The 24,946-nt window shown below is 40.8% G+C and overlaps 1 long non-coding RNA gene across 1 annotated transcript; it reads right to left on the reverse strand.

Annotated features, from left to right (window-relative positions):
- Positions 1 to 21: 21 nt before the first annotated feature.
- LOC128146939 (uncharacterized) lies at positions 22 to 23,977 on the reverse strand. The gene is made up of 4 exons (XR_008236896.1): positions 23,754 to 23,977; positions 8,643 to 8,750; positions 2,414 to 2,539; positions 22 to 940 (listed from the first exon to the last, which is right to left on the reverse strand). It is a non-coding gene; the product is annotated as an uncharacterized LOC128146939 (long non-coding RNA).
- Between the last annotated feature and the right edge of the window lie 969 nt (positions 23,978 to 24,946).

Below are 24,946 nucleotides of genomic sequence, written 5' to 3' on the forward strand. Positions count from 1 at the left end.
CTCCTACAATGGAAGAAAAAATGCCAGTTTCAGGCCACAAATATGTTGTTTATTTAGAGACTTCTAGTGTTTATTTCAGAGTTTGTAACACTCTATAATTGTTAGGTACTAAAGGATTCATTATAATAATATTTAGATTTATAATTCAGTTATTAATAGTCATAATTTATGCAAGGAATCAAACTTATCTCTTTTTACTATAGCATGTAATCATGTAAAAAAATCTCCTGGGACTTTCAAGTAAGATCCTCAATCCAGCTCTGTCCCAAATTGTTTCTTAAATAGATAGTTTTGCCAGAAGCAACCCAAATCCACACAGCGCCCACACTGAAGCAAATTCAGCTGTTGAGGCTTTTTCACAGAAACTTGCCTGCTAGCAGGTACTCCTTTTCTACTAGATGATCAACACATGTAAATGCTCTAGCTAGTGAAATTGGTGCATGAGTGGGAAAACAGTGGCCTCTTATGTAAGCAAGTCCCAAAGCATCTAAGAGTTTTTGAGTTAAAACCAGCAGGTTGGATCCTCTCTGTTGGCGCCGCTGTAACATGACTGTTTCTCTCAGACAGGAAGGCGATAGCTTCAGTCACTGTGCCACCTGGTATTACTGCAGAGCTTCAAAGCAGCTGGCTGCGCTTTTGCAGTAGTTCAAGCTCATGCTGACAAAAGCATGGACAACAGCATGGCAGCGGGGCTCATTGGTGAGATGGCAGCCAAATGCACACATAAAAATTTGCTTTTTAACTCTGATGTGCTCTTCCTTCATGGGATTGTGTTCAAATGCACTGTGCGTCCAACACCTGGATCTGGGTCCAGTGCTGTTTAGCATCTTTGTTAATGACCTGGATGATGGGACAGAGAGCGCCCTCAGGTTTGCAAAACTGGGAGGGGGTGGGTGATACACCAGATGGTTGTGCTGCCACACAGAGGGACGTCGATTGGCTGGAGAATTGAGCAAACAGGAATGTCATGCAATTCAACAAAAGGGAGTGCAAAGCCCTGCACCTGGGGAGGAACAACCCCATCCACCAGCACAGGCTGGGGCCACCCAGCTGGAAAGTAGATTGGCAGAAAAGGCCCTGGGCATCCTGGTGAACACAAGTTGAACGTGAACCTCCAATGTGCCCTTGCGGCCAGCAGTATCACAGGTTGCGTTAGGCAGAGCATTGCTACTAAGTCAAGAGAGGTGATCCTTTCCCTCTGCTCGGCGCTGGTGAGGCCACACCTGGAGTACTGTGTCCAGTACTCTCCAGTACAAGAATGATACAGGCATACTGGATAGAGTCTAGCAAAGGGCCACAGAGGTGATTAAGAGACTGGAGCACCTTTCACATGAGGACAGGCTGAGACAGAGGTGGGACTGTTCAATTTGGAGAAGAGGGCTTAGGGGATCTTATCAACGTGTATGAATACCTGATGATGGGGAGTAAAGGAGAAGGAACCAGACTCTTCTCAGTGATTTCCAGTGAAAGGACAAGAGGCAATGGACACAAATTGAAGTACGAGACATTTTGTTTAAACATAAGAACAGTGGAACGGGTTGCTCCAAGCATTGTGGAGTCTCCATCTGTGGAGATTTTCAAAAGCTGACTGGACACAGTCCTGAGCCACCTGCTTATGAAGGGGGATTGGCCTAGATGATCTCCAGAGGTCCCTGCCAACCTCAGCTATTCTATGAGTCTGTGAAGTACTAACATAACGATTCCTGAAGGATATGAAGCACTTTTGGTTTTTCAGGACTGATATGCACCAATAAGAGGTGTTTGGAAAACAGTAAACATTTTATCCAGGCGGTATGTAAAAAAAGATGGTGTTTCCAAAGAAACAAAAATACTAAAAAAGAAGAAACACAAAGATACTGTTTTTTGAAAATAGGTGAACAATCCCTCAGAAATCAAAAGTGTAAACAGGAAAACTTGTACTAACATCAAAATTTCCTACAATTTTAATTTCAATAGGCCATGTTTTCACCTATAACATGTTTTGCATTTGCTGGAAATCTTACAGTTCTCTAGGCAGGATCAAGTACAGTTTAATATTAAAGGGTTAATGTCTCATTAGAAATTTTGCAATATCAGAAAACACCACTGTGAAGCAACTTCAGTATCCCGAAGGGATATGTGAAGTTGGCATGGCAGACAGTGAGGCAGGCTCCAAGCCCTGCCTCTCTGCCAGGCAGGAGCCCAGTGAGGGAGCAGCCCTTTGCCAGCTTCCCAGCCTTGCTAGTTCCCAGGAGTGAAAATTCCCATAAACGGCTGCTGCCAGGGCGTAAGGGATGGTGGTCTCTGGCTGCCGTGCCCAAGGGGGAAAGCTGATCTGACTGCCTGACTCCCAGAGAGACTACCCCAAGCTCCCCTCAAGTCTCATATGAGAAACGTCATGTATTTTCAAACAATAAAGTCAGTCTGTTCTTACAGATAAATGGTTTCTTACGGGATTTTGTTGTCTTGCCATGAAAGCGAGGATCACGAGCAATGCAGTCATTTTCCAGGAGATACCACGTGACATATTTTCAGCCATGTGTTCTGCCTTGTCAGCCACCTGAAATGGGACAGTAAAAAACTCTTTATGTTTAGCCCAGTGCAATCCTGGAAAGCCGCATGAGCTGCAACAAGCCCATTATTGTGTTAATAAATAGGGTGAGTGTCGATTTTGAAGCTTAAGCTTTTAACTCTGCAGCACTGGCATCCTCCTACAGAAAAAGACATCTCTGTCGGTTGTTCACATGGTTGTGTTCATCAGCAGAAAATAAATAAATCTGTGGTTAGCACAATTTCTCCTTAGGGTAAACTTTGCTATTGAAGTTTTTCAAATTAGAGCTGAAGAAAAATATTTTGAAGGTTTTCTGGCTGTGCTGACTCTCTAGCACTCTAGATATCTCTCCCAGCAGATTACAGGGGACTTTTGGACTGTTCCTGCTATTCATGTGATGAACGCATACTCATTAAGCATCATGTTCTTATTTTAGATTAGATATCATAAAACAGTGCAGTGTGGAGGGAATTTGGGGAGACAGTACTGATGTCTTTCTCAAAGCCTGGCAAGAAAAAAATGCCATTAAACAGCATATTACTTTACCATGGATGAATAAAGTATTTGGATATAGCTCCTTCCATGCAGGAATCTGAGCGGCAAGAGCAGGCTGCGATGTGCCAAAAGTGAAGCAGTGTGAATATTTTCTACAGGTGTGAGAATTTTTGGGGTCTTGATTTATTCAGCCAGATGTCAAAACATTTCAAACAGACAGTTGCGTCATTACAGTGGTACTGAACTGTGCTGACACTGAGGTTAGTGTCTTCACTCATTCCTGTTACAAAGTTTGCACCTCATTAGTTTTAAAAAGCATTGTACTGAAATGTGGACTGCAGCTTGTGTATTTTCAGGGCTTGCATGTATATTTACATTAAGCAAAAGTAACTTCAATGTAGTAATACTGTATCTGGAATTGGAGAAAAAGCTTGTGTGTGTTTGTGAGGAGATTCCCCATGCACTGTAATAACAAGCATCATCTATAAGGAATTTCATGTTTTATCTATATTGCTAAAATAAAATGAATGCATTGTGGCAGGCACTTCTGGTGTAAAGTAATGTCTTCTGGGTTAAGAGATGGCTGGATTTTTGTGTGTGTAAAAAATGGTGTTTTGAGAACAGCAAAAATAGTCAGCCTTCTATAGTTACTGTAGACATTTAAAAAATTAATTTATATATACATTGTGTAAAAAAATAATTTAAGAATAGAAAACAAACAATATATCTGTTTGCAACCTCTGAAACAGCCTGGAAAACAAAACAATACATCTCAAAGAACAAAAATAGCAGCTTTGTTTTAAACGTGTATTTTCATACTGCTAGAGGTGCTCTGCCTGTCGTCAGTACTTTTTGTGAAAAACAATGCTGTGAGTACACATAGAAGTTTGCTCTGCGAGTGCTCTGCGAGTACTCTGCAAACATCAGACTTGCTAAGAAAAAAGTCCTTCCGGTAGAATTTATGGAAACATGCATGTCATAGAGTAGTTTTGTGGGGGGAACAGGTTCTTGTTGGGGTTTTTTTCAGTCAATACAGTGTTTTCCTTCTTGGGCATACTGAAGAAAGGAGCATTGTATCAGGCTGTAGAGATAAAGAAGCTTTTGCTTTTCAAAGCCCTAAGGGGGGAAAAAAACCCTCTAAATGGCCAGATCTTCTACTGAGAAATTCCTGCATCCATTTTTTTGATCATTCAGTTTAGGCCCTATTTTGTAGAAATGACTTTTATATTTTATATTATCTGAGAGGAAATGTCACCCAGAATGTATTCAACTTTTTTTGTAGGTTGGATTCCCTACGGCCATACCAATAATCCTGATGAACTCCTGTCTCTAATCTGCATCTGTTCGCTTAGGGAAGAGGCACAGCTACCTTCGCTACAGCATTCTTAGCAGTACCCCCTTGTTTGACCTAGCACAGCTGTTTCCTCTTTCTTACTCTGGGTCACTGCAAGTGCCCAGGCCTTTTCTCGCTGCTCCTGACATTCACCCAGGCTTCCCCCTTGGTCACAATTCTAACACTTTTCGGTCTGCTTCCAAGCCTGCTATGTTTTATCCTTGCTTTCTCCCTGACCTTCGTCAGTCCCTTCCCCCTTCTGTTCCCTCTCCCATACCAGCTGCACAATGTAATCAACTCTTGGTTAAGGGCAGTTGCAATCCCTCCCTTTATTTTCTTAACAAAAAGTCCGCTTACTTTTTTCAGACATTAAACAGGGATTTTGATACTAAAGAGCATTTTCTTTCAAAACATATTGTGGGATTCATTCTGGCCTAGACAGGCTGTAGCCATTTAAACAAATCTTTTTGCCCTGCCAAATGTTAATGCTAAACTTTATCAACTACTAAAATAAACTTCAAAAATCAGAAGTTTGATATCAAGTCTTATATTTTCTGTTAATTATGTGTTTTACATGTCATTTGGAAAATGAGGGCTAAAGCATTCATTTCTATTCCTAAATTTAACCAAGGTTAAAATACATGAAGGTATATAAATTCGGATGTCAAATCCCCAGCTCAGTAAATCGCTTAAGCTTGTAAGTAACAATGATACTACTTGGAACAGCGCTCTAATGTATTTAACTGAATGCACATGCTTAGAACCCTTGCATTAGTTACTCAGGAGTAGTGCTTTTGTTACTCAAGTGCTCAGAGATACATGAAGATGAGTTCTTTGGTGAACAAGGACCTGACATTGTGTGGTTATAAATGAATACATAAGGTCGAACATTTTGTTCACTGAAGATTCTGTTTGAATAAATTGTACATAAAAGGGTATTTCTTTTTCCTGATCAATGTTTTAGGGTCTATAGCATGAATTACTTATTTACATCAGATGATAAAAAAAAAGCTAAAACAGTTTAGAAGTATTTTTCGATTAAAGGGTGAAATCTACATTTACAACATGAGACCTCTCAACCTCCAAGAAATTGCTATTCATTTTGTTTAAATACAACAAATACTTATTTTCCTAAATGCCTGTGAACTCTACTGCAGCAAAAAATGACCTGGGGCTTTTTCTAAAATTGCTGTTTATGCTCTCTAATTACTCTTAACATGCTGGGCACTGTTTTTCTGCAACGTCTTGGAAAAAAAACCAAACCTCTTTGAAATTCAGTAAGCTTTGATTTAAAGTGATTGGTTTCCACCTGGATGGAGTGAAATTTTCTTCTTGGGAAGTTTATTAGTACATTAAAAGATGCAAATTAATTCATAATTCTTTCAGCTCATTCTCTTGGGAACAATTACACAAGGAAATTATTAATGTACAAGAAAACAACAGTTAAAAATCTCAGAGGGCAACAGGGGTGTGGAATATATGAAAACATTTAGACCTAGCTAATAGCAGAACTCGGTTATAATAATAACAGTTCATAAACCACTTTTAATTTTTCTTTATTTGTAAACTGATAGCAGCCACATGGTGCAGACAAGGAATCAAAGACCCTGGCAAAATGAGTTTACAGTTAAAGGCCTTGTTCTCAACAAAGTGCTGCGGAAACACAGTGTGAAGGGTTGAACACATGCTACCAGGGCTTCTAGGATCACAGCCAAATGTAAGGCTTCAATCAGTTCACCAGTTTCAGTGTCTCTGATGTATACCATTCCATGATGATTGCATACAAGACTATCACTTCAATGTAAGCCTCTGCAGTCTGATAAGCAAGCCCAATATTTTCATCTGGAGAATGAAAACCCCTCAGGATCCAGTTAATATTTGATGAAAAAAACAACAAACAGATTTGCTTTTTAGGCTTTTTTGAGGCACTTACTTTTTTCTCCTTTTAGTTAAGGTGTTAAGTCAGCCACTTTCCATTTTTCTTTTCATAATTTATCCGGCTTTTAATGTTACATATCTGATGAAAATTTCAAATATTTTTACAATCAGCGTCATAACAGGCTATCACCAGGATACCTGTAACTACTCTTGGCTATCTGCTTCCAGCACTCCCTGACATCTGGCTATCAATGAAAAGATTGAGAAGGAAACACACGTTCTCAAAATATTGTAAAACAAGCACCACTAGCGAGGGAAGTTTGCCCATAACATGGGCATTATCCTGTCCTAAAGAACTTGCCCTTTTTTAACTTTAAGCACAGTCACATAACATAATACACATAGATCAAGCCTCTGTTGACCAATACCCCTTTCCTTGAGGTCTCCACACTGGAAGTCTCATTATAGCTTAATACACTGGGGCAAGACAATAAACAGGGACATCACCTGAACTGAGAACAAGATTAGATTATGGATATGCAGGAATAAATAACTTGTATTAGACTCGCTCACATATGCCTTTCTCTACAGACTCTAAGGAGTACTGTTTACAGATCAAAAGTGTTTAAATTTGAAAAAATAAGACACACTACAAATATTTCAGTTTTCAGAGTAGGATAAGAACTGAAATAATAAAAATATAAATAACATGGATTGACAAAAATAAATCCTCAAGAAGAAGAGTGGACACAGTAGAACTGTTGTACATACAAATCACCCAGACAGAAATACAGCAATAGTTATTGTATATTCTAGTGACAGTGGGCCACTTCCAAAACTCCCTCAAAAAAATTCCCAAATTCCAAACTAGAGACATTGTTTTGATGATGTGCATAAAGGAGAAGTTTCTACATGTTAGAAAACAGTAGCTGAAAATTCTGGTCAAATTCCTGTTCTGTCCTGCTCCTGCAGTTGCCTGACTGGATGAACGTATTTCCTTTCGCCAAGCTAAAATAGGCAGTTTGCTTCCAGAGGAGCAATTCTACCTCACAGTTCAGTTAAGACTACTGAGAGAAATCAAGGGTTATTACCTATCTAATGCCATCATTCTGTATATTTAAGAGAACATATGGACTTATTAGAAAAAAAGGAGTAGACACTTTACACATAATTAATTTAACATCCTTATGCAACTCAAATTCCACTAGCCTCTTTTAGCTAGTTTGTTCTCTGCTGGTTTCTGCTAGAGACCAAAATCCCCATGAACTGGGAGGGAAGGAGATGCCAAGAAATCAGAAGAACATTTCTGAGTGAGAATACTGACAAGGGGCCATTATGGTTAAACAGTTTTCAAATGCAAATTTAACTATGAAAATGCAAGCACAAGTTCTTTTTGCTGAGTACAGGAGAATAACAGTTATTTTTCATGTCACGTTTATTTTTGCCCTTAAAAAAAAAGCCCAAACCAACACTATAGAAAACTTCAGAGGAAGGATAGGCTATATGAAGAGGTCTGTGATATGCTGTGGGCAATAAGAGGGTGAGGCCAGATCAGGCTTTTTATAACAGCAATTTTCATTCTGTAAGACTGCTTCAGGCTGTTAAATGTGAAACAAGCTGATGGCATCAGTTTGATTCTGAAGGGTCATATGCTTATATGAGAAAGCTCCGATTTAACTTAACTTGGAATGGCATTTCTCCAACTTTAAGGACAAAATGGACAGAGATATTCCGTGTCACCATTGAAGTGATTTCGTGTAAGGCTAGCACCAAGGTTCAATGGCTGAGATCCCTCAGCTGTTGCCTCTGTGATATGCCTCTTTGGCAGCAAACCAACAATGTCAGCCTAGCATAAATGTAAGTGCCAGATCCATTTTTTTTCCTTTGAAGTGCACAATCTTAAAGGATCACAGTAAAGCCCTGGAGAAAACAATATTAAGTTAAATATCATCATTGTTCTTGAGAAATTACTTTAGCAGCTATTCTAATTAATCATGGTCATTCCCTATCTATATAGACAGCAGATGGAGAAAAGAAGTGTCACGTAAGGACAGTCTTTCAGAAGGAGTTTCTCTCCTTTAGACGCAAGCATAGAGGCCTGGGTTAACATAAGAACTCATCAGGCTGCAGATAAAAAAGGTGAGAGCTCCTCTAAATACCAGGTTTGGTTACTGTATTTCTGGGATTTAGCCCTTCGCATTGTAGTCATTCAGAAACCAGCTACTGATTACTACCAAAGAAAAACCTGTGATATAAATGCGTGAAACTATGAAACACTGAAAGAAATCACTTTGAAAATGCAGCGATGCTTCATTGATCCAGCAAATTCACTTAGGCCACTGAAGTGTTCCTATCCCCGTTATCAAAGCATTGCTCATATACCAGAGGTGGCCAGGTGAGACATACCTCAGGTGGTGCAGTTTCCTTCCCAGTAGCCAGAAAGCAAATGAACTGCAATTTTGAATCTCAGCATGAAAAATAATCTTCTTTTCTTTGAAATGGATACTGTTTCACCTGTGATCATAAATGAGAATGAGTGGTGAGCAAGTGCCATAAAAACACTTCGGTTTAGTTTTAAAGATATTTATGGGAAGTCTCACTTATTGCTAAATGATGGAGAACAGTTATAATCTGTTATAGTTAATTTACTACTACATAAGTAAAAATGTGCTAAGAGCAGCACACTTGTTAAATTAAAGCTCACTTAATGATTACACAGCACTTGGGAATAGCATCCAGTTAAAGAGTAAGCAGTAAATGGATGTTTTCTTTAGAATCATTCATTTTGGGAAAATAAGACGACTGAAGCCCTTTACATTTTTGCTGATTATAAAAAGAAACAAAATATCAGAAGGTAGATTAGGAGGGATTTCTTCTCGTGGTGAATATTGGAGTACTTACTACAGCTGATAGGACTTTCTTGAGAAGGCTACTGGCTCTAATCCTCCACCCCATTACAGCAAGTTGAGCTGAAGTCAGTACTGTTATCTTGCTGTATCACTCTCACAACAGACTGAAAAAAACCAGATAAAATACTGGTCTGGATACTACCTAGTATCTAGCTTCTTTGTTGTTTTTTTCTTGTCACCACAGTGTCTGAAAATGTGATGTATTAATTCAATAGTAATAGCAAAATCCCAAGCCTCAGATAACAGCTAGTGTTTTCCTCTTTATGGGAGTGAGGATTTTAGATGAATCAGGGTTATTTTTTGGGTAGGGAGTAACCTTGGTAATCCTAGGGTAGTGATGAGAATGGTGAGGATAAGTAAATAGTGAAGAGATGGTACTGTAACACCCTTTCTGATGGAAAGGTGTTCTCCAAGGGTTAGGCTTTGGCATGTTTCATCAAGAAGCTGGGAGGTGATCTGTCTGATCTCTTCTGAAAGGTGGTCAATAGAAAACACTTCTTGCCTTCATTCTCGTTCTTCAACCTGGGTTTTTCACTTTTGTTCAAAGATATTTCGGACCCAAACATACTAAGAAAAAAGGATATTGAGGCTAGATGATCTCTAATTTAAAAGTTAAAAATTTCAAAGTATTTCTGTGGCATAGTTAGATATATTGGAAAAAATCTTTTAGTTTTGAGATGAATCACAAAATTAATTGCTAAAGTTACATTTAAAACCAACCCAATCATTAATAAGTATGAAAATAGCTGTACCCTCATTTCTCTTCTTTTCCATGATGTAGCTGCTTGATAAAATGTGGCATTTTTGCATTAAGTACTTTTGTGAAAGAACTTGATTAAAAAAAAAAATCTTAAATGTGAAAAATCCTCTACAGCAATCCCAATATACCAATTTTAGATCATTTTTTGTCACCATCTTTTCATATAGGAGCTTTATAAAAGTATTGCTTCAGTAGTTCAGGGGCCATGTTGCGGCCACCCTGCATAGCAGCATGAATGGATAGCAATGGTTCAAAGCTTGGTCCCGTCTGGATGTCTTTGATAGAACCTGCTATACAACAGCTTTGTGCTAAAACAATGACAAGGATCATTTGGGGCTAGCAACCTTTCATGTGCTAATGCAGGATGAAAAAGGCTGATAGCTGTGGAGCTTACCACATCCTCTTAAGGCATGGCAGAATAGCTCCATAGTAGAGTCACCGTGGAGGACTGGGATGGGTCCCCACTGTGGATGACAAGCCAGCTAAGTTATCCCAACTCAGAGCCATGAACCAATGCTTCCTTTTTGTCTTTGGCTGTCAGAAAACCCCTCCCTGCACATCCAAGCTCCAAATAGAGCAATGACAACATGCAAAATAGATCTTGACTCACTTTGCATATGCATGTCTCCAGTACTGATGGTGATGCTACAGCATCAGATTGTTATTTTTCTTTTTATACACATGCTGTAATTGTGTGATATTGGCCAAGGAGAGTTACAAATGTAGATGTATTCGCTCATTTTTTAATGATGCTTGCATAATTGGTGGCATATGGGATCTTAATGAAGACTACATGCAGTATGCTGTTTGTCTAATAAGAAATTGAAAGTACATCTTGTTGTGGTTTGTAGTATGATCACTAAGAAGGCTGGAATTAGTGAAATTACTATATGATTAAGACAAAGGCATTTTAGCGTTTTTTACTCATTAATAAAGGAAGACTATCTGTATGTCGAGCAAGATCGATTAGAAGCTTATGTTTCTTTTCATAGAAAGACCATAGGTAAGGACTCCAAAAAGTACTCAGCACTGATCAAAATGAGAGCTACTAAAAGTCAAGAAATCATTGTCTTGCAGAGAGAAAAACCTTTAATCCATGATAAATCATAAATATTGAAAACTTGCACTAGTTGTTCAAAGAAGAGTTCTTAATGGTGTCTGCTTATGCAGGACCCATGCAAATCTGTGTGTGAAAAAAACCACTTTTAATTGCAGAATTTTCTCCTCAGACATTGTAGGTATATGCTGGCTGTATTTGTTATATTCTGAAGTTCTTTCAACTCACTGCAGACTTCTGCGTATAAAATAAGGCCCAGGGGAGACAGAGACCCTTATTCTCCTGTCCCAAGTCCTATGACTTTTTACCCTTCTTCAAGTCTGCTGGGTGTAAAAATTTTGCCTTGGTGGTGAGGAGTGATAAGGAAGAGACAGTGTTTAATAGCACAGCCTGGCAGATGCACAACCTCAGAAACAGGAGTCTGGAAAAGGTCTTCTGTGTATTTTCAGCTGTAGTCATTATTTTCATCTTTCTTAGCACTCCTCAAAGGACAGGCTGGAATGCCAGCCTTCTTTCAGCAACAACAGTGCAGAGTTCTCAGAGTCATTTGATGGCCTTATCTTCTTTCAGAGTTGTTCCAAAATAAACCTCTAAGTTAGCCCCACAGAAGTTTTTAGAACTCCATTTTAGATTAAGATACAAGGAAAAAAACATTGGAAGAGCATTTGAAAACATAAATTATTTTTGAGTCCTACCTGTTGAAAAGCACTTTGCCAGAAATCATTACAGTTTGGCAAAAAAGTTTTAACTGGTCAGAGACCACTTACACATAACTTGAAGTGGAAAGAGCTTTTTTGATTATATAGAGGGGGCCATATTTATTGGGTTTATGATGGAAAGTAAGTCTCAGCCGTAACTGTGGAGCAAACGAAACCTCCACATAATAATGCTGCTATGTAATTTATTAATCTAAAATGTTCCAACTTACTACAGATACCTGTAAAATCATATTGGTGAATGCACAGGGTCTGAAGGGCATATTATATAGAAAAGCAGTAGAAGCTGCTGCCCACGAAGATGTAATGAACTAGATAATTTTACAAGTGCTTAATAGTATTTATTTGTAAAAGGCAAACTCTGCTCTGCAATTTAGATCTTACAAATCATTCAGCATGCACCCAGGATAGTTGAGATATCCTAGTAAAAAATAAACACACAAAAAATTGAGATACAGTGCCTGTATTTTCGAACATGAAGTAAATGCCAACACGCAACTTCTACATAAGCTATCTATACCTTCTGCATCTGTTCTATAAAACAAATCTGTTTTCCTAAAACCTTGATCTACCCTTTCAGCAAAACACCACAATAGACTGGTGTTACGGGTTTGTGTGGCGGGGTTTTTTGGTAGCGGGGGAGGGGCTGCAGGGGTGGCTCCTGTGAGAAGCTGCTAGAAGCTTCCCCAGCTCCAAGTCAGACCCGCCGCTGGCCAAGGCCGAGCCCATCGGTGACAGTGGTATCACCTCCGGGATAACGTATTTAAGAAGGGGAACCTGCAGTGAGTAGTGGGATTGGAACGTGAGAGGAACCCCTGTGCAGATACCGAGGTCAGCGCAGAAGGAGGGGGAGGAGGCGCGCCGGAGGAGGGGATGCCCCTGCAGCCCGTGGTGAGACAAGACGGCAGGCCGTGTCCCCCCAGCCCACGGAGGGGAGTGGGGGAGCAGATGACACCTGCAGCCCGGGGAGGAGCCCACGCCGGAGCAGGGGGATGCCTCCCAAGGTGGCCGTGACTCCATGGGAAAGCCCGCGCTGGAGCAGGCTGTGACTGAAGGACTGCAGCCCGTGGGAGGGACCCACGCTGGAGAAGTTTGTGAAGGGCTGTCTGCCGTGGGAGGGACCCCACGCTGGAGCAGGGGACAAGTGAGGAGTTCTCCCCCTGAGGAGGAAGGAGCGGCAGAGACAACGCGTGATGCACTGACCCCAACCCCCATTCCCCATCCTGCTGCACTGCTGGGGGCGAGGAGGTAGAGAAATCGGGAACGGAGTTGAGCCGGGAAGGAGGGAGGGGTGGGGGGAAGGTGTTTTAAGGTTTGGTTTTACTTCTCAGTATCCTTGTTTTGATTTGGTTGGTAGTAAATTAAATTGATTTTGTTTTTTCCCCCAAGTTGAGTCCGTCTCTTGCTCATGACCATAAGTGGTGAGTGATCCCTCCCTGTCCTTGTCTCGACCCACGAGCCTTTCGTTGTATTTTCTCCTCATCCCACCATGGCCAGTGGGAGGAGTGAGCGAGTGGCTTCATGGTGCTTTGTTACCGGCTGGGCTTAAACCTCGACAACTGGCAAAAGTCAAAAACATATTTGGGTAACCATCTTATACAGGTTTACTGAATTTTAGCCTGGAAAGAACTTGTGCATAGCACAGGCCCTAAGGTCTCAAGTGATTTCTGCATCAACTATGGAACTTGTGATCGAGGTGAAATCTCAGGATTTTCCTTTAGGAAGACACCCATTCTGTAAAGGGCAGAAGACTACATGCAGGTTGAATCTGGTTCTGTGGCTAAAATCATAATGATGAAAAACATATGGGTCATTTCCAGTCTGCATATCTCTAGTTTGCACAGGGGATGCAAAAACCATGCTCCCACCAGAGCACCTCTGCCTTCGACTCTCTTTCCCTATTCCCGTTTGCCCAAGGAACCTTCTAAGTACTTGATGCTGTATCTTCAGGACCTCATGGTGTAATATAGAGTAATTCTGCAGAAAGCTGCTGAAATTTTGGGGGGCAGCAACAAGGATCTTGATTTCTGATTATTACAGTCTTATAGAGTAACACTGAGAAACTCACTCAAGGGTGGGAGTTACCAAAGGAACCCAAAGGAATTAGAAGCTGCTAAAAATCAAGGACAACTGGTTATATCTGCTTCCTTTGGCTGCCTCTGTCTCACTGTCTACCACAGTAATAATGGGGATTTAGTGATACTTCCTTTTAGCATGAACAGAAATAGTTGATTGTAAAAACAAACCCAATGAAATATTCAGTTATAAAATGGTCAATTCACTAAATAATGGATTCAACTGGCTCTAGTAGTTGACCTTTGCAAAATTCCTTGGAGGTGAAGTGCAAACTATATTTTTTCAATGGTGTATTCCTGGGGAAAGACTGCTATGAGAACTCTATATTTCACAATGAGAGCAGCTCATTTTTTAGCTTTAATTATGCATATTCTTCAGTAGGTGGCCTTCTTCCTTCTTAGCAGGTACTGAATCAATACCCTGGCATAGTGCTAATGGGCACTGTGCTACTTGAGGTGCCATCTTTCAGAAGAGAGGCTGAAAGCAAGGTCTTGTCTCTTTGTGATTTTGATGGCTCTTATGGCATTTTTTCCTTTTTATTTTTTTTTTTAATAGTAAAGTGCCTTGGCCACAATCCAAGTTAGGTAATTACATTCTGTCTCCCTAAATTTTGCTTTGTGCAGTTTTAATTTAATATGGTGCTCTTCTTCTCTTCCTGCCCTAAGTTGTTTTGTGTCATTGCTGGGCACTATTAAATAACCTCCATATTTCCCTGGAGACAGCTGCATTTAAGCTGTGGGTAAGGCAAAGCCTGCACATGAAATTTGTGAACCGTTCCCAGAGACGGAAACACAAGCTCACTTGCAATTATTACATGCCAATATTTACCTGGACAAACTCCAGCTTTTCTGCTACCCTCTGGTAGTTTACTTTCATTTCGAATTTTAACTACCCAAATGAAAACAGCATCTGTAGGGAACACCGTCCCTTCTCAAGAGGTCACAAGGCTCACGCTTGGGAGGACTTTTTCATCAGGCAAAGTAGTTTTATCCTCTGTCCGAGAACATAAGCTGCTACAAGCAGCCTTCCTCTACAACATGTGGTATTTAGCCACAGACTGCAGATGGATGTTGGGGCAGAGTTACCCTGTCCCAGTCACGCAGCTGTCTTCCCCCTATCTCGTCCCTCTTGGAGGGTCAGTTTGTGCTCCCAGGGCAACTGAACGGGGCCACGAGCTCAGTCCTGCTCAGCCTTCAGTATTCACGTAATACACACAGAGCTACCCCTCCAACAGAGAAATTCAAACAGGCTGTACGTGAGGCTAGAAATGAAGCTAACATGGGCACATTTCTGGATTTAGTTTACAAAGTGACCTTCTTGATGGTCTTAATTGTACCTAAACTCAACACATTGAAGTTTAGTATTACGAGTCTGAGAAGATACAAGAGCAGTGCTGAGATGAGTAGCTGCTATTAGGATATAACAGGCAGGCTGGGCTGAGTGACCCCAGAGCAGCAGGGGCCAGACACCGATGTGCATTGCTGTGGGCAGTTCCCACCAGGACCATTTATATATAATAGTTTTGTTGACTGCAGAGCCTGTAAGAAAGCCTGGCAGTTGCCCAGGAAAGGCTCCACATCGGAGCCTCCTGGAACCAGGAGAACAAGTCTGCTTTTGGCATCACACGGAGAGGGGAAAGTCCAACTCCTTCTTGAAATGGTTTGACAGAGGCACTGACAGGGGGTCATGGCACAGCTGTTGCGTTTACACTTGTGACAAGGAGACTAGCTAGAGCTCCAGGGCAAATGCTCCATGTGCTATTGCCTACGCTTCTCTCAAATACTGCATATTGAATGCTTCTAGAAAATGCAGTATCTAGAAGTAAAAACATCTATAAGGCATCTACACTAGATACTATTAATCCAGAGAAGCAAAAGGCTTAAATCTAACATGATTTTTCATTGGCACGAAGCCCTTCGTGTGCAGTCACTGCTGCTCAGGACTGAAGTCAATCAGTTGAGCATCACTGTCATGAGCTTTTCCAATTGTACGTGCATGCTTTTAGGTGTTATAAGGGAGAGGGGGTTAAAAAGGGATCGTATTACAACACAAAGCACTAGTGATCTTATGGCACAAATCCTTCTGAGGGTGTTGTCATGGTTTAACCCCAGCCAGTAACTAAGCACCAAGCAGCCACCTGCTCACTCACTCCCGCCCTGTCCCCGCAGTGGGATGGGGGAGAGAATTGGGGCGGGGGGGGGGAGTAAAACTCATAAGTTTAGATAAAGACAGTTTAATAGGACAGAAAGGAAGAGAATCATAATGATAATAATAATTAAAAAATGACATAATAATAAAAGAATTGGAATATACAAAACAAGTGATGAACAACGCAATTGCTCACCACTCACTGACCGATGTCCTGTTAGTTCCCGAGCAGCGATCCGCCCCCCCAGCCCAACTCCCCCCAGTTTATATACTGGGCATGACATCACATGGTATGGAATAGCCCTTTGGCCAGTTTGGGTCAGCTGTCCTGGCTGTGTCCCCTCCCAACTTCTTGTGCCCCTCCAGCCTTCTTGCTGGCTGGGCATGAGAAGCTGAAAAATCCTTGACTCAGTCAAAACACTACTTAGCAACACACTGATGTTTTCAGTTGTTACTAACATTCTTCTCATACTGAATCCAAAACGTAACACTATAACAGCTACTAGAAAGAAAATTAACTCTATCCCAGCTGAAACCAGGGCAGGTGTAAATCAAGGTAGGCTTCATCATCTTGATTGAAAAGTAGGCTAAAAGTAAATATTAAAACTATAAAACTAGGCTTATGGCTAGACCTTAATATATTTTTTTAAAAATTCATGTATTTGAAGTCTTAACTTGAAAATAAAATCATAGGAGCAAACTCTATTGCTATAAATCAGGAAGACTCCACCAATTTTCCAATTTACTGTATTTGAGTAATCTTAACTATGTATTATCTTGCTTTTAAAACATTGCCAGAACTTCAAGCTTTGAGGCTTTTTGATAGTGTTGTTGCTCTTGCCTCCATCTTTTTTTTTTCTTTTTTAAATACAGCATGCTTTTATTGTTTAATTTAAAGCTGTTCAACCTTTCCTCCTGCTATTGAAAGACATTTTGCATGTAAAACCCAACAATTTGGTCCCCAAATCACCACCATCTGCTTATTTATTCCAAGATCCAACAGTAAAGGGAGTCTTTATTAAGCCCTCAATGGGAGTCATGTGACTGTACAATGAACTCAGTTTTCATTTTCCTGATAAAAATGAGACAGTTTCTTTACTGGTCCCTATTATTATTTTGTGATGTTCTGCAACAAGAATATTAAAAGAACCTTCATTTCTTGAGACCCTTCCCCTTCACCCTATCATGGCTGTTAGCTTTATGAGGTATGTAGTGTGTGTCTGGCATGAATTAAATGTCTTAATATTCATGCTTTTATTCATTCAGTGTCTGAGGGGGAAGGTGAGCTGTTAAGTATGTTGTTTTTTCAAATTGCTGAGCTATCCTTAGTGTGACCCTCAGGAAAAAAAAAACAAAGCACTGCAATACCAGGGTTTTAGTGGGGCAACAAAACCAAACAGCTGAAGAAAAAATGAAGCCAGTCATTTCTGGTAGAAAGTAGAGATTAAATAATTGAAGAAACCTGCCTTGTGTAAGTATCAGCAGCAAGAAAAGACTCAAATAGGTTTTAAACTTGCATGAAGTTTCTCATAAACTATGATCCCGAGGGACTTTTTGACAATAAAAAAATCCCCTACTCTTCTCTGTTCAAAGAAGAGCATGTGGGAAAGAGGAAAGTTGTTAAGTTGACATCCTACTTCAGGTGGATCACTTTTCCTTCTAATGAGGACACGTACTGATTGCAGTGCAGCACAAAGGCAGGCTTCTGTTGCTCTCGGAGTTCACTTTTGACCCTTAAAATACAGTGTGTGGGGGTAGGAAGTTGATTTTTACTTCAGAATGTTTTTTTAAAATCTCATTGTTGCAGTCAAAACTATCCCGACACACTTTTACAGGCAGACCTCATTGCACTACAAAGATACATTTTTTTTTTTTGTAACTTAGATCCGAAAGATATTTTATTGGCTTTTATTGAGCTGTATGATAAGTGCTCTGAGTTCATAGCACCAAACTCTGACATATCCTGTATTAAGACTACAGATAAAATTCCTAGTGTTTACTGTTTCAGTTATATATACAGTTACACTAGAGGGTAAATTAAGAAAAACTAGGTCATTAACATGTATATTAGTAACTATTTTTAATACAATTATACAGATGTTCTGTCCATAAAATTGTTCAAGTTTGTAGGGTTATGAGATTTTGCACTGCTTATCCTATTTGCCAGTACAGCCCAATATTGAGACATCATGATACACTAGCATGAATGCAAGAGGGGAAAAATTAAAGAGCATTTTCAAAGCTGACACTGATTGATAGAAGGGGCTTTATTCCTGCCCAGCACACGAGTTGGGATTTGTCTGTCCAAATTACAGGTCTACAAAACAAATACCTGCATCTGAACTCTGGCTAGGCTCCCTTTTCAGTCAAGGAGGGAAATAAACGTTTCTAGATTTATCTCCTCCTAAGGTAGAAATTGAACAAGCACAGATGGGTTACACTGTAGAAATAGCTACTTTTATCCCTTGACTATGCGAGAGCATAGACCACTAGCTCTGAGAGATGTATCCAGCCCTCAGTCTCTAGCTGAGTTCTTCATCACCTAGAAATTGGTGGCACCCAGCCACTGCTCTTTCTAGCTCATGCTAAATGCAGCTTCTCTTTAGCCCTATATAAAACTACTGTATGAAGGCAGCTAGGTGGTATCTGAGTACAAATGAGGAGGAAACCAGACAAATCTATACAAAATGCAACACATGCTCCAGAAAGATGACACACTTTACATCATCCAGGTAGTGGGTACTTCAGTTAATTTGCAGGGAAAATGGTGTACAAAGAGACCACATGTGTAGACCAATTTGAGTGAAATCTTGATTCAACTGAAATCAAATGCAAAACATGCAATCCTGAGCAGACTCAGGACTTCAGCCTTTGTCTGAAGAAATGGCACATTTCTAATACAACTACCATAACAGAAAAAACTCTGGGATGCTTTTCAAGGAATGTTAAGAGCTTAAGCCCACCTTGATGAGCTTGATTCAGAATATAACAGGGATCATGCGCTGAGGCAAATGAGCTATCCCAGGACTGGACTCAGTCTTGGGCTCTCAGAAGGATGATGAGTTTGAATGTTCCAGTGAGAAAAGAGCTGCAAACAGCTCTCCCATCTCTGTAATGCACAGAGAGAAAACAAATCGTTATTTTTGTACTACCTCCCAAGGAAAGCAGTAGATGCTTTTTTATTTAGACTACATTGTTCAAGACTATCCACTTCACAGTGTTCCTGCTTTGGTGAGAAATCAGTCACTGCTTATCAACATTTGGACAATTCTGTCGGAATCTAATAATAGCCAGCAGTGGTGGGCAGCACAAAAGAAAAAATCAGGTCGTGTGATTTTACCTAGCCAGCTAATTCTGAGCTCTGCAACAGTCAGCAGGAAGAACTTTTAAGTGGCGTGTGTGAATACAAACATCAAAGATATCTGATCTACGTGCAAACTGTAGCCTGACATGCAAAAAATGTGTAACCTTTAACTCCATGAAATACCTGTCAGCCAGCTGTGCTAGGGAAGAATCTACATGCAGTGCCTGTGATATGTTGATCCTGTTTTCAGGCCATCCAGGGTTTGTATCTTTTTTTCTCAAACATTAGAAAATGAATTGACTACAACCACAGCATTCATGTAAAAGCAATGTATCTGATATGAGTGATACAGATAACAACACCTTTCATCGAAAGATCCCAGGGGTACTATGCATCTTATTCACAATAGTTCCAGTCCTGTAACAAATTCTTGCTTAAATTTATACACAAGCTGCTCCACTGAAATCTAATCACACGCGTAAGCCCTCTCAGAATCGGGGACGAGTACTGCACAAGAATTATGCTTGTCTCTGCTGATAACAAAACTCTCTGTAGGGCAAAATACAAAAAGAAAGCCCATTAACTGTTTGAATTCCTTGAGGAGTTTTGGATGTCTGATCTGGGTTTTGTCCAGACCACAAGGACCATCATCCTACTCTGGCTGATAATACTACAAGATAGTTAATGACAGAAGAGAAGCAGGATTTTGTGCATCTGAGAGGCTGAATACTCTGCTGGAAAGGTCTGAGCTTTTAAGTGAACTTTCTCAACTGGATGACTAATTCTTAGCAAAGCCAGAAAAAAACCCCACAATACAAATGAGGCATTAGAGTGGGAGAAAGAGTGCCTGATGTTCTGACAGATGCCATTTTTATACCTCGTCCCCAGTGACCTCAGAGACAGAACACTATGTAATGTGCCACCATGAAATTAAATAACCCCACCTTCCCCCAGACTGTTTTACTAACCTGCTGGGTCACAATGTCTGTAGAGGTGAAGCCAGAAGCAATATAGAACCTTTTATCTTAGTAAAGAAGAATAACTGCTCTTGTAAACATATAAATAATGAAAAAGCTTTGAATCCCATTCTTATACAGACTGTCAGATAGCACTGGTTGCCAAGTTGTGATTCCATAAAAAATACTTATCTAGAATGTGCCATAAATGTAAGAGCAGTCTAAACCTGATTGCATAGCCTGTCTCATCACACAATTGAGGTGTAGATCTGAATTGCACCAGACTCTAGAATTTGGGGTTTAGTCAACGTCTGCTATCAGCAGGAGAGGACAAATTTCAGAGTTAATCTTAAATGTTAGTGCTCTTTATGCTCAGATCTAGCAACTGCCACATGGAGTCAGACCAATGGTTCATCCTGCCTCTCTACTAGCCATGGTCTCTTGGCAGTATAGCTCCAATGTAAATAGTGAGGAGTGATGAAAAGCAAATTTCAGATATAACTGTCTCTGAACTTTGGGGAAGTTCCAAACCTGTATTTGGACTCAGATATGACTCTGTGCCAACATCCCACCAAAGCTAAACTTAGCCTGGGATTGGTATGGTGATTGCTTTGAGAAATTACCAAAATGCAGTCCTGCTTGCAATTTCTCTTGCAACAGCCTTCCTTACTGAGCTTCTAAAAAAATCATAGTTCTAAATATACAAAATAATAAACACGTGATAGAAACATTACTAATGTGCATCCTTTTCCCCTTCCCATGCATACCCCTTACAACAGTTTGCGAGAAGCATGGAAATATTCTTGTGATTATTGTAACACACTATAGTGAAGGCGAGTCCTTTGCAGCGTAAATCCCATACAGCAAACTTGAGATGCAGCGTGCCCTTCTGTTCCGCTCACATGAAAGGAGGGGTGTTCTTACCCACCTTATAATTCAGTTCAGGTAGTGCCTCTTAAATAATACACACTCCCTTCTCAGAAGGCAGTCATTTATCAGTGTTATCAGATAACTGCTTATTTTGAGCTGTTAATGGAATACTGTTGTCTGCCAAGTGTGGTAAAGCTCCTGCCTCCTGTACAAGTGGAATTCAGCAAATCAAAATCTGGGGGAAGAGATCAAACCTCTAACGGTGTTCAGGGGAAACTTTTTACTGTCTTTCCAGAACCAATGAAAGAGCCCAGACTGTGCCATTTGGCAGCTTAACCTCAGAGAAGTGCAAAGTAAAAAAAAATATTTGAAACCCAAGTAAGTTCAAACACATACTACTGCCAAATCCTCTTCAGTTGGAATAAGTCTTACATAACAAATCCAAGCTCTAGTTTTAGTCTGCATACACTACAAAAAACCCAACCCAACCTGTTGATGTGGAAATCTTTAAACAGCACTGAGTGAAAAATTGTATCAATATTTTACTGAAAGTCTAGACCCACTTTTATGTCACCTAGAGATATTTTAAAATACTGGGACTTAGGTGGTGAGAGAATAAATGGACCATAATTTGATTTCTCCACCTATCTAGTTGCATTTTAGAAAATTAAACTGTCCCGTTTTACACTGATAGTTTTATGATCCTGTGTTTCCACAAACTCAAAAGTCTCCTGTGTCCTTGGAAGAGATGAAAGCAACACTTGCCCATCACCCAGCCAGTGACGTGGACACACTCAGCAAACACTCAAACCTGTTAGTGTTCTTCTGCAAGACTAGTGCCCTCTCCATGCAGGTACACATGCAGACATTCACAAAAGACATGGGACAGAGGTGCTACTCAGCTCAGGCCCAGCCTGGCAAACAGGAGAAGCCTGAGCTGACCCCACACCTCTGGCTCATTCAGGGGGTCCCCTCAGCAGTCAGAAATCAGGCATCTGAAAGTCACCCTGGCTCTCCAGCCCCCTCTCCCAGCCTGATACAGCACACCTTGTAGAGAAGGTGTGCCAATTACTGAGGAAAGCTATCTGCTAAATGGGTCCCAAACCTGTAGCCCAAGAAGTCCCAAGAGTGATGGCCAACATGCTGGGTCCATCTTCAGCAACTCCACTCCCTGCTGGCACAATGCGGGGCAATGGAGTCCCTACTTTCCCAGCACCTCTACTTACAGTATTATCCTGTTCCTCCCCCTTTGTCTTGCTAGGGAAGGTGGGAGAAGCCAAGAGCTGGCAGCTTCCCACCAGAAAGACCCCAGTGTGCAAGGAGGCAGTACTGAACAAGTCTCAGAGGTCCATGGAAGCAGAAGCAGGTCCTTCCACCTCCACCCCGAGGCTGGAAGACCCATGTCCCCCTGTTCTCTACCCTCGGAAACATTTACCCCAGTCCACTTCGCCCAGCAGAGCCTGTTCTCTCAGTACTCTGTTGTGACACTTCCCACACGACCATGAGTGCCTTCAGAAGCCAGAGGGCAACAGAGGATCAAGCCTGTCACATTTTTTTTTCCATCCTGCAAAGTCTTTTAAATTGCTCTGCATTTTAATAATCCACACCCCTGTCTTGTGCCCCACTTTCAGACTTGAATCCTTCCGATTCCTCCCATCAAATTGACAAGATGAAGGGTTCTTTTTCTTAAATATATCTTTTAACAAAACCTATATGGAATATGCTCAATTGTGTCAGTGATCTGGAAAATGTGCTTTGTCTTTCTTCCAGAGAACACGCACATTTCAGATTTCCCTTAAGCTTTCATAATTATTTCTGATCTCGATGGTTTCACTTTGTCAGCCCAGCGGATGCCAACCAGATGAGAGAAATGATTTGAAGGTGGATTTTGTCTGGGAAGGAGCAGAGGAAAAAACCAGCAATAAAATTCTAGTAATTTCTCATTTCATTGTAAAGACATGTCATGGGTATTTGCATATTCTGGCTGTGAAGGAAACAGAGCTATAATCAGATGACATGGCAAGAAAGGCTTGAAATGCTATTCAAGACTTAAGGTGTAAGTGCTTATTAAACAACAAACCTTTTGTATGAAGAATGCTCAAAGGAAAGCATCATATTAGCCACCTTGTTCAGTAACTTGAGCCTATTCTCACAAATACCATAAAGACTGGGATACTGAACATAACAAGTTTATATATGTGAAGTGTGTGTACGCTACAGTGAATATGTAACTGACCTATTAGTTTAGCTTGCAATCCTGGCAGATAAAAGGCTAGTTCCTGTAGAGCTCATGGCATGCTGAGAGCTGCTTTCAGCATTTCATTCTGCCCCATCGCTGCATCCATCAGCTGGCCTCAGAATGGAAGGGAAGATGAGATAGGAATTATCACGATACAGCTTGTAATGGCTGAGTCATAACACTAAACGCCTCTAACTCAAACTAACAGGGTCATTTAGGAGGTATGACTTGCTGTGACACCTGCTGAAGAAGAGAGGAAACTCTGGATACTTAACATTTTAGAATAAAACTCAGTTTCCCTTCAGCTGTGTTTAGTGTCTGAACAAACTCCAGGGCACAAATTCCAGTGCCAATTTAATACAGACGTCTATTTGCAGAGACCCATTAACGCTGTGCAAAACTGCTTAAAAAAAGGTTAAAGTCTTGGCAGAAAGCAGCAATAGCAACTATCGATTCAACTCTAGAAACTCTCGGGCACTTACCCTGAGACTCACCAGCCGAGGAAACATTGAAGTGTTGAGCAGAGTTTTAAGCAGACATCAAAGCACAGAGCAGCCAGTGGCACAGAGGGACTGCAGGCACAGGCAGGTCAGCAGCCTGTCCCTGCCATCACCACTGTCCCCCCTGCGGTGCCAACTGATGCAGTCTGCAGGGGCAAAGCTGCTGGCATCCCAGCTGACTGCTCTCTACTAAATCAAATCTGCTTATATACTTCCCTTAACTACATGCTTGTAATCCCTCTCTTGTAATTCCTTTGGATGTGAGGTTTAATTTTGACTGCTACTCCCTTTGTAAATACTTGGGCCCATTTAAATAAAAAAAAAGAAAAAGGTGAAATAGAGAGAAAAGTAAGGCCAAAAGAGTTTCCTGCTCATTCATAACAGCAGTGGCTTTTGAAATGGGTTGGAAGAAACTCAGGAAAAACCTCCTAATTCAATTAAAAGTTATCCAGAAACAAACAAAAGCAAAAATGTGAACCTGGAGAGACACAGGCATTGTACAAGTTTTGATCAGTTGCTGGCCTCGATGGCCCAGGCTTACCTTTTATTACCTGCATATAGCATATAATAGAGATCTCCAAGTTCTTTCACTAAGATTAAGAGCACACATTATTTTAGAAGAAGTTAATGAAACGCTTTGAGAGTGTGATTTGGTATGAAATGCTTTTCATCTCCAAAAGATCTCAAAGCACTTCACCATTCAAATGAAGCGATACAGATGGCTCGCACTGCTTAGCTGTAACCAGCTGAGGAATGGACTGCAAGAAACATTTAATAGTTCCCCTTTAACTCTACATAAATCTTTAGAAAAGTAATTGCAGGATACCTCTCTCAGTTGAAAGGGGAAGGGGTATGTGGGTGGAAAGAATTTAATTATCTGAGTTGCAATTTGACATGGGGAATGTATCACACTTTCTTATTGTATGATAACATTCAGCTGCTCTGAGTGGAGTTCTGCACACAGCATATACAGCAAGCAGTCTAAAGGGCTAGAGCCTGAAATTACTACCTGTCCTGAAGAGATTCCTGCAGCAGGAAGACTGGTTTGTAATTAACACAACCTAGCACACTTGAAATCCTTAATTATTTGAGGGGCATGGGAGGAACACTAGGGGCCTCAAACCTTTACCTGAAGAGCAGATGAGATGGTACGAGAGCTGTGTGCCCTCAGTCTG

Source organism: Harpia harpyja, chromosome 10, assembly GCF_026419915.1.
Source record: "Harpia harpyja isolate bHarHar1 chromosome 10, bHarHar1 primary haplotype, whole genome shotgun sequence".
In the NCBI taxonomy this organism is placed as follows: domain Eukaryota; kingdom Metazoa; phylum Chordata; class Aves; order Accipitriformes; family Accipitridae; genus Harpia; species Harpia harpyja.